The 9,954-nt window shown below is 36.8% G+C and overlaps 2 pseudogenes; both read right to left on the reverse strand.

Annotated features, from left to right (window-relative positions):
• Positions 1-3,632: 3,632 nt before the first annotated feature.
• Positions 3,633-6,663, reverse strand: LOC132182138 (uncharacterized; annotated as a pseudogene).
• On the reverse strand, positions 6,564-9,430 carry LOC132181196 (receptor-like protein kinase FERONIA; annotated as a pseudogene).
• Positions 9,431-9,954: the final 524 nt, after the last annotated feature.

A 9,954-nucleotide genomic window follows, 5' to 3' on the forward strand; every position in this document is an offset into this window, starting at 1 on the left:
GGTTTGATAATTAATTGGCATCCCGGCTGCCTTTAGCCTTTAGAAGACCGGTAAGATGGAGGTTTATCTTGGACTACGACCTAAGGGAAAAGGACTAATTATGTCGTTGCTCTCTTGAGAAACGCCAATATTTATACCTCATATGTCATGCCTAAACCCAGGTACCACACAAAATTTACTCTCTGATCGATACTTTCTCTACCAAGTCAACATGCATGGGACATTCGCGGAAAAGTATCCAAAACTTGAATATTAACTTTAAACTATTTCTCGAAAATCAAACAGAAAATAGTTTCTTTCTTTTTAGAAAATGTTCACGTATTCAATTCTTTAAATTGATTTGTTTTTTCTTTTACTATTAAGTAATAAAATTATATGTCTAAACCTTTATATCTAGATTTCTCTTTTTGATTAATGTATTCATAGATATATGATTTTTTTCCTTTTTTTTTTTGGTGATCAGTGATACTAATATCTTTTTTTGAACGCGTGAGAAGTGTGCGAAAAAGACTCTGTATAAGTCTTTTGGCAGAACACTGAAAAGATGTCGTTCCTGGCTAGCAAGCATGACTAATAGAAATGGACCTCCGGCCTTTTTTTCTTTCCTTTTCCTTTTCCCTTTCCTTTTTCTTTTTCCAAATGTCCTAGTCTGGTTGTCGTTTTGGAAGAAAAGTCTTACAAGTGAACAAGTGATGTCTTTGATTGCATATTTATCTTCAAATTAATTTGTCATCAAAGATTAATTGGCTAGGGACCATGCCTCATGAAATAGAGGTTATTAGTTTGAATTCTTCCTCCCCTCTTGTGAAAAAAAAAAAGAAAAAAAAAAAATCTTCAAATTATTCCCCGAAAACGATTGCTGAACTTGTAAGAGATACTTTAGACTTGCTCAGCAGCCTTGTATTTGGTGTTATTATTCCTTTGTCGACCCTGGCTGGCTGGCTCCACGCTCCTCACCAAATTGGAGAGGCCAATGGAGTCATTTAAAATTTGACACAAAAAAAAAAAAAAAAAACTGTTAATTGGGTGATGATAAACTATATATGTTAAATGAGATAAGTATAATTTACCATTAAAGAATAGTACTCTATCTCTAAATTACCCTCTGGACTTGCGTCCATAAATAGCTAATTATCTAGATTCTGATTTCCTAAATCTTAATTAATACTATTATTATTAGCTTTTTTTTTTAAACAAAAAAAAAATTATAAGCAATACTATATTGATAAAAGTTATATACGTACAAAATACCTGTGTCTCCTTTTGTGCGTGTAATATTATCCTAAAAAAGATAACAGAGATGATGAAAAATGCTAGCTAGAGTTATTAACTCTTTTACTAACTTCTTGCTTTAGTATTGACCAATTACTCGGACTTAGAATAGGGGCCACCGGACCAACCTTTCTAATATTCAATACAGGAAAAGCAACCTGGGGTACTATGTGATTAAACTTGAATGTTTTTGGTAAGTTTTTTTGAACCTTGTTATCATATTCAAATTCATGGGTACAGCGAGACGCCATTCAAAGTTCTTGACTCGTTACTTATTAAAAAAAAAAAAAAAAAAACAGAAACAAAAGAAGAAAAAAGGGTCCTTGACCCGTTAACCACGACTTTAATGACAACCACGCAATTTTTTGTTATATACTTTGATAGTATAGCTTTCTAATATCTGGTTTATTTAATACAAGTGAAAATATTAGAGTAAAGCTATAAAATTATATTTTTATCTTACAATACTGACCAAATAGTCCCAATATATTAATCATTAGAGAGTCATGGTAAAATAAAAAATTGATGGGACTGTCACATCAATATCATGAAATAAAAATATATAGCATTATTCTTGAATTAATAGAGGTTTAAGATGGATCATAAATTTTGAATGCACGCATTGCTTATTTGAATTAGAGTACGTACATAATTCAGTTTACGTGATCCGTACAAAAACAATATGGACAAGAAGGATTCATGTGGCAATATAATGAATCCTTGATTGGTGATTTATATACGCCTTTAGATGCCATGGATAACACTAAATGGTATAATTTCTATGATGCATCTTACCTCCTTTAAATTATTTTATGGTTAACTAGAGTATGCAAAATCTATTTGTATTTGTGTTTTGTTACTTTATGTGGCCGGCTTAAAAAAACTTGTGAATGTTAGGGCACAACAAACTATGTATATATTTTTTTTGAATACAACTATGTATATATTTTCGTCATTATTTTTCCAGGATGTTTTCTTCATAATACTGGAGATTTTTAGTTGGTCTTCTCTGAGGAACTATTATAGGAATTAGGAACCTACAGATATGTTACCCATGACATTTTCTTTTTCGTCTTTGAGAAACCTTGTATAAATGTAGCTTCAATGGTGAAAAACAAACTTCTTTTTCAGCACCCTAAATGTAGCTTCAATGGTGAAAAACAAACTTCTTTTTCAGCACCCCCCTCTTCTGTGTGTGAAATATATCAATTCCTCAAAATGAAAATGCATGTTGTAAATTGTAATTCATGGTTTCAGAGTCTCTCTCTCTCTCTCTTGAAAGTGTAAGTGTACTCACACAAACAACTTCGATGTATATTTACATGTTTATTATTCCCTGTCTAAGAGTTTTTCTTTTTTTTTTCTTGTTCAGAGCGCCTGTGTGCAAAAGGTGACTTGATGTGATGTACTGCTGGTCCACAACCTTGCTTCTTCCTGACATGAGAGGTAGCGATTTTTGGTCCAAAACTGGGCTGGGATTCATCATTTTGTTGACAGTGACTGTTTGGATAGGCACTACAATGCTTGCTGTGCTGTAGAGTTCCAGAGACAGAATAGCTGATATTGAAGCTTTTGTGGCTATTTTGATTAAGGAGCCAACATTGTGGTTACCGGAACAAGATTACTTTGCTAATTTTTGGAAAGGATTGTTTACTCTTATAAGATTTTTCCAGCTAGATATTTTCTTTCTCCATACCAGGCTGTCAACTAGCAAGTGTATTCTTTGGCACAGTAAATGCAAATAATTTTGATTTTTTTGAGATGCAGTCATTTTCCGGTGCGTTTTTTTCCCATTTAGATCTTATTTTCTTTTATCCTTCTGTCCTCTCGGTAATTTGAGATAACAGTAGCAAATTGAAACCTCTTCGAAGCAGGGCCCTTCGGACCCACCTTCCAGAGTAAACTTCAGTCTTGTGCACCGCACCCTTAGAAGTTTCTCTAGATGGAACTGGTTAAATCGCTAGCTTTTCAGGAGGGGGTGTAGCTCCAATCGATTGTTTGTATACATGAGATGTTGAACCTTAGACCTTGAAGGGTGCAAATCTTAAGATCAATGCCTCCAAAGGGTTGGCTCAGGTAGTGGAGGCCTTGATCTTAAGATATGCCAGATAAATAGATAATTACTTAGGATCTTCTTTTATAATTACTTAGTATCTTCTTTTGAAATCTTGTCCGATGGTACATAACACTAGGGTAGATCAAGTTGTTGCAATCATCAGCGTCACACACACACACACACACACACACACACACATATATATATATATATATATATAAGCACTTGTACAGAATGATCAACCAGCAAAAACAGAAAATAGAAGTCACAAATTCTTCTTAATCTTAACAAAAAATGACTCCATTTCTGGCAAATTTGATATTTCAGCACATCTTCAAAAAAAATATCTAATTTAATCAGTATCTTGGTAGTACATGTTGGAACATGGAAGAGATCCCACAAGCTATAAGCATCTGTTGACACACTGTTTATATCCCTCAACTCAAAATTAGGTCCTCATCTTTGTCGTCGTCATCATCACCATTATCATTCCTGCTTTGCTTAGCATATTCCTCAAGTGATGCAGCGGGAAATAACTCCCTAACCTTGTCTTCTTTGTCGGTTGGTGTTTTCTCCGAACTTTTAGATTTACTTTTGTTCATCTGGTGCAACATAAAAGGAAAATAATACCACATGTTACAGAAGAAAACGGACAAAAAGGAACAATAAAGTACAAAAAGCACTATTATTGGATTAGCTTCGCCCTGTCAAGACATGATAAAGGATCTAAATCCATGAAATGTTCACCAACTGTGCACATCAAAACATGCTCAACTTGGTAAAAACTAGAAATACCCATTAATAGAACAATAACCGGGAAAGATTACACAACCTGAGATACCGGTAGAAACTGAATAAAATGCACAGAAAAGAGATGTATGTTGTATAAGGGCAAACGCCTTATCAACTTGGGATTCAAAATGCAATTTGCACAATAAAATTCAAAACTTGCAGATGTGATGTCCATCTCCTGGAAGTGAATCTTGGCGTACCAGGGAAGAGGACGGTTTAACACCAAAACGGTTGAAAATTCCAAAATTAATTTCTCGACGGGTTACAAGCAAGACAAGCATATAATTATCATAACAACTGCAAAGAAAATTTTGAATCTAGAAGTTTCATACAGAAAGAGACATTATTCAATTTTAGCTTTGAGTATGGTAGCAATTACAATCTCTTGGAAAACAATAGGGCATATGATCTAAATTAGGAGCTACAACATTGTTAATCATTTCTCAATAAAAGGTTGGAGATATAAGGACTTCATGAATAACTAAAAGGTAGATTCTTCATTAATATGGGATAAAGTTTCTGTTCTTACCCAGACAAGAAATTAATAACAAACAACTGATGGGAAAATAAAATCTTTATACTCCTAAGCAAATACAAATACGAAAAGGGATGAAAAGCATTGCTTTAAAGAACTTACTGCACGTAGCAGAGACCTTCGGTCTCTCTCTCGAGCATTCTTAACTGCCTAGAACAAAATCACACAAACCCATCAATTAGCTTCCAAAATGCAAAAAATCGAGCCTTCTTTTAAAAAATGCATACAAATTATAACAAAGAGAAAAGCAACTAACGTCCTCAAGCAACTTTTGCTCAGCCTCTACTTCTGAAGAATCTCTACAATAAAAAACCAAAAGCACTCAATAAAAAGGAAAAAAATTCATACATAACTCAAAGAAATAACTTGTCAAACAAAAACCTTTCGACTATACGATCCACACGGGAACAACACTTTGCTCATACACCCTGCGCCTTAGCACAACCTACGTCCAAATCAACCCAATGCCAAAATCAACCAAAACCCAACAGCCAAAAGAAGAAAAAAGGTACACAATTTGTTTGTTTCACAGAAAATACTTTCTCAAATATGCCTTCGCACAAAATTCTTTGCTGTTTCGTGGGACAACGGTTTCAATGACACCAAACAGAACCACAAAGAATTCAAAGAGCGAAACCAAGTACCGGTACAGAGATTATGGTACGCCTGAAGAACGGCGCGTGTTGAACATCGCTGACTGTAATTCAATCCAACAACAAAATCAACGAGTGCACATTGAAATTGAATCGGTCCTTAAAAAAAATTGAGAAACAGAAAACGACAAAAATTAAAAAGGAAAATAAAATACCATTTGGCAGGCTCGGTAAGGCGCTTGTACTTTCCGTAACGGCGTTTCCAGTCGATCTGTTCTTTACAACGGGGGCACACCCCCTAAAACTCGGAGTACGGCCTGAGCTTTCCCCCAACTTCCTGTAATCCTGTTACAACTATTTATCTTCGGCCCGTGATTTTGAAAAGCACTTTTTGAATTATGTAAAAATCCGTTTCCTCTGTCTAGAGAAAAGCGAGTGTTTTGTAACAGGAAAATGATAGGTTGAATTAAAAAAGTTTATTTTTTGGTCATTTTAATTATAGGTGGTATGACCTATTTTAATTTTTTATTATTTAAAATCTATTAATTATAAAATTAAAATTAAAATGATCAAAAATTAATAAAAAAATAAAAAAAATAAAAAAGGGTGGTTGGGGGTGGCCAGCCACCCTAACTAAGCCTTTTTAATGCAACCAAGTATTTTTCTTTGTAATACCGTTTCGTTGATCTTGATATTGGCGTTGGGTTTCCAAGCGAAACTGTTGGAACAATACAACCTAATAGTTTATGACTCTTGAGGTTTGTCATCTTTCATGTGCTCTTGTATCTTTAAAATCGCTTTATGCGGTCTGAGCTATTTATTTGGCCTATTTCCAATTTTGTTTTGTTTATTTGCACTGTTATCTTTTGTGTTTAGGTTTGTTGTAGGAGAGCTCAGCCCACCCATTTTCAGTTTTTTGATCACTTGTACCCTCTTTCCCAATTTGATTAGGGAAAAAAAAATAGTCACAAAGAAATCCATTTTCTCCATTCTCCCACGTTCAATAAAATAATAATAAATAAATAAAAAATGCTATATGTTATAATTATATTCAACATTCATTCAACAATGGTGGCATGACATTCTCAACCAACCATTAAATTTAATTAGGAGTGTCATATCAACATTTTCAAATGAATGTTTCTAACATTACTCTAATGAAAACTCATACTTGCTTAATCTTTTGACTTATTATCTTGCTCTGAGCTTACTTATGACAAAACCCAAGTAGAAGAATCCCATAATCTATGCCTCAGAGTGATTCAATCAGATACATGCACTACAACTATCATTTAATTTGCTACACAATTGAATAGAATGACTTTATTACAAACCCTCGTCCGCAATATATGACTCCAAATAAGGCTAAATAAAAATTCAGCTACCACCTTCTTTCACCGACAGCTAAGATTCATAATCACAAAGAACACTGTCCCAAAGGACTAGAGGACATTAGTTTGCCCGAATCCTGATTAGTACTTGCAAAACTTTGGTCTTCGTTGCTCATTATGGTCGCTCTGCTGTTGCTATTTCTACTTGACACTTGTCCACCGCTGCTACTAGACATGTCATCACTGTCATTAAGTGTGGACTTGGGGAAGAGACCTTTCTCATCAGCCAACGCCTCAATTTCAACCACATTAAGCCCTACATCTTCGTCTACACTCTCTTGCAATTGCAATGAGAACTCAAGCCCCCCCAACACATCATCCATTGATGGCCGTTCGATTCCGTTGTCAAGTAAACAATTCATCGCAACCTCAACAAATTTCTTCAGGCACCGAATCCCTATTTCACCTTTTATTGATGGATCAACCATCTCTTCAACCTTTCCATTGCGATAGATTTCCTGCGCCCACCTCGCTAGCCCCATTGCTATATCTGTTGTACGCATTATAGGCGGCCTTGCACACACTACTTCACACAAAACTACACCAAACGAGTACACGTCAGACTTCACAGTCAATTGCATACGTCTGTAATACTCTGGGTCCATGTACCCAAAACTACCCTTCACCACCGTGCTGACGTGGGAATTGGCCATGCCAGTGGGACCTACTTTGGACAATCCAAAATCAGATACCTTGGCAACCCATTTCTCATCTAATAAGATATTTGTTGTCTTTACGTCACGATGAATGATCGTTTGCTTTGCGCCCGTATGAAGATAGTTCAAAGCACGAGCCGCACCAATACAAATCTCAAGGCGTTGCTTCCACGGAAGAGGTGGATTATCGGTGTTGTACAAATGATCACGTAGACTCCCACGGGCCATGTAATCGTAGACGAGTATCATCTCATCACCTTCGTTACAATATCCAATCAGAGAAACAAGATGGAGGTAACGAAGCTGGGAGAGCATCGCGATCTCGGTGTGGAACTCATGAGCCCCTTGCTGTGAACTAGATTTCAGCCGTTTGATTGCAACTGAGATGGTCCCATCATCAATGTACCCTTTATACACGTTGCCAAACCCTCCAACCCCTATGATTAAAACCTTATCGAAATCGTTTGTGGCAGCTTTGATTTCAGCAAACGAAAACTTACGACATAATTCGGAAGGTAAAGATGAGCCCTGCGTCTTAGTTGACTTGGTCTTAGTGAAAGAAAATAGACCCCACCATGAAGTTACACCGGTGGAGCCGATGTCCTTGGCTCTCTTACTCAGCCGGAAAGTCACTAAAAAAAGAATTAAGAGTGGACCAACAACACCTCCTATGATAATGGCTATCGTCGGCGACAACCTCTTTGTTTTCTCCTTTAGTTTTGTTCTGGGTTCCGGGGTCGGGAGTGTGGTAACCCCCTCCACTTCCTGGTTGAGCCCAGCAAGACTACCGTCTGATCGGTTCAACGTAAATATTTCCACGCCGTTCAAGATGGCACTGGTGGTTACAGGAGGTGGTTTAATATCCAAGTCAGGGTGTAGCGCAAGCCACAAATCTTGTTTGGCCTTGTTTCCAATTGGGACCAACACAACATACTCTCTGTATATAGGAATTCTGGTACCGCCGCTCCATTCAATCACATCCGCTTGTTCCTGTGCTGTCTGATTATTTATGAATATGTTAAAAACCCGTTCATTCGTTTCCACTATCTCTAGCATAGTTTCGCAGAAATGAAACCTAAAAAGATAGTTAAACCCGCCATCAACCGTGAAGATCCACGTGAGGTTGGAATTCAAGTTAACCGTAAGATTCAGACCCATTGTACGAAAAGTTTTATACACAATCTCCGGCGCAGTATAGGCCGGTGTGTCCGTAGTATACTGTATCTTAACATCAGGCTGGCTGTAAGTTGTCAGCCCTTTCATCTGGCCAAACAGATACTGTGAGTCCTGACGCCAAGTCCGGAACATCCCAGTATCGTCTACGCCCGAGATATCGTTGCCCCCCACGTTTAGTCTATACATGGTCTCAAGAGCAGTGGTTTCGTCGAAATAGAAGGGTATGTTGTAATCTACCATGGTGATCATTACATCATCCCTATTGTGCATATAGAGATTATTTGGGATAGAAACAATCTCTATACCATTAATGAAGGCGTAGAGCTTGGAGATGGAATAAAGGTTATGTTGAGAAACTGAGTGTGAAACACAGGGATTATGAATTCTTTGATAACGGTGGCTACAGGAGGTTCTATCGAAGAGACGGTAAGAAAGGCACTGAAGTTGCTTAAGAGGGTGAAGTTATTGGCGGTGACCAAGGAGAATGACTTGGATTTATCGACTCCAGAGTAGGAGGCCGGGAAGAAGTAGAGACGGACGAACTTCAGGCCAGGCGAGACGGGAAAGGAGTAGGTGAATTTGTTGTGAAAGATGCGTGCAGTGGTGTAGGGGAGTTGGGTAAGAGAAGGGTCGTGTTGGGAGGGGGTAGATGCAATTGATGTGGTTTCTATATTTGGGGGTGAGAACTTTGAGTTGAAATCGCCTTCCCAGTTACGGCCATCGAGTGAGGTTGACTCGGAGGACGAGCCACAATTGAGGAGAAAATAGTCGGTGGCAGCGTAGGGTGGCGGAGTTTTGGTGACGGCCTGGGTGAGGAGAAGATGGAGGAAGGAGAGGTAGAGGGTAAGCGAGTGCATGGTGTGGAAGACCAATTCTCCTACGGCTGCTATACCATATATATGCAGCTTAATTATCTGATGGAAAATACGTGAGCAATGGTGTGAAAGTTAAGTCTTTGGAATTATTAGACTCAGAATATATAGGGACCACTGGACCACAACCTTTTCTAACATTCAACCCAGGAATAGCAACCTGGACTACGTGATTAATGCTCTAGATAAACTTTATTGGTTTTGCATATGAAAAAAGTAAATTACAGAAACTAAAATACTCTTATTTTGTTTTCGTGAACGATTGTTTTTTCCGTAAGTTTTGTGAACCTTGTTATCATATTCAAATTCATGGGTACAGCGAGACACCATATTCGAAGTTCGATATTCTAGCTTTCTAAAATCTGGTTTATTTAACACAAGTGAAAATATTAGAATTAGAGTAATGCTATAAATTTTATTTTTATTTCATAATATTGACCTCAATCAATTATTAAAGAGTCATTGTAAAAAAAAATAAAAATAAAAAATTTATTAAAATTGTTACTACAACATTATAAGATAAAAAATATATAGCTTTATTTTTAAAATTAATAGAATTTTAAACTAAACGGAGGTTTAAGATGGATGATACTCAAAAGTATTTATTGGGA

Source organism: Corylus avellana, chromosome ca5 (genome assembly GCF_901000735.1).
Source record: "Corylus avellana chromosome ca5, CavTom2PMs-1.0".
Classification (NCBI taxonomy): Eukaryota; Viridiplantae; Streptophyta; class Magnoliopsida; order Fagales; family Betulaceae; genus Corylus; species Corylus avellana.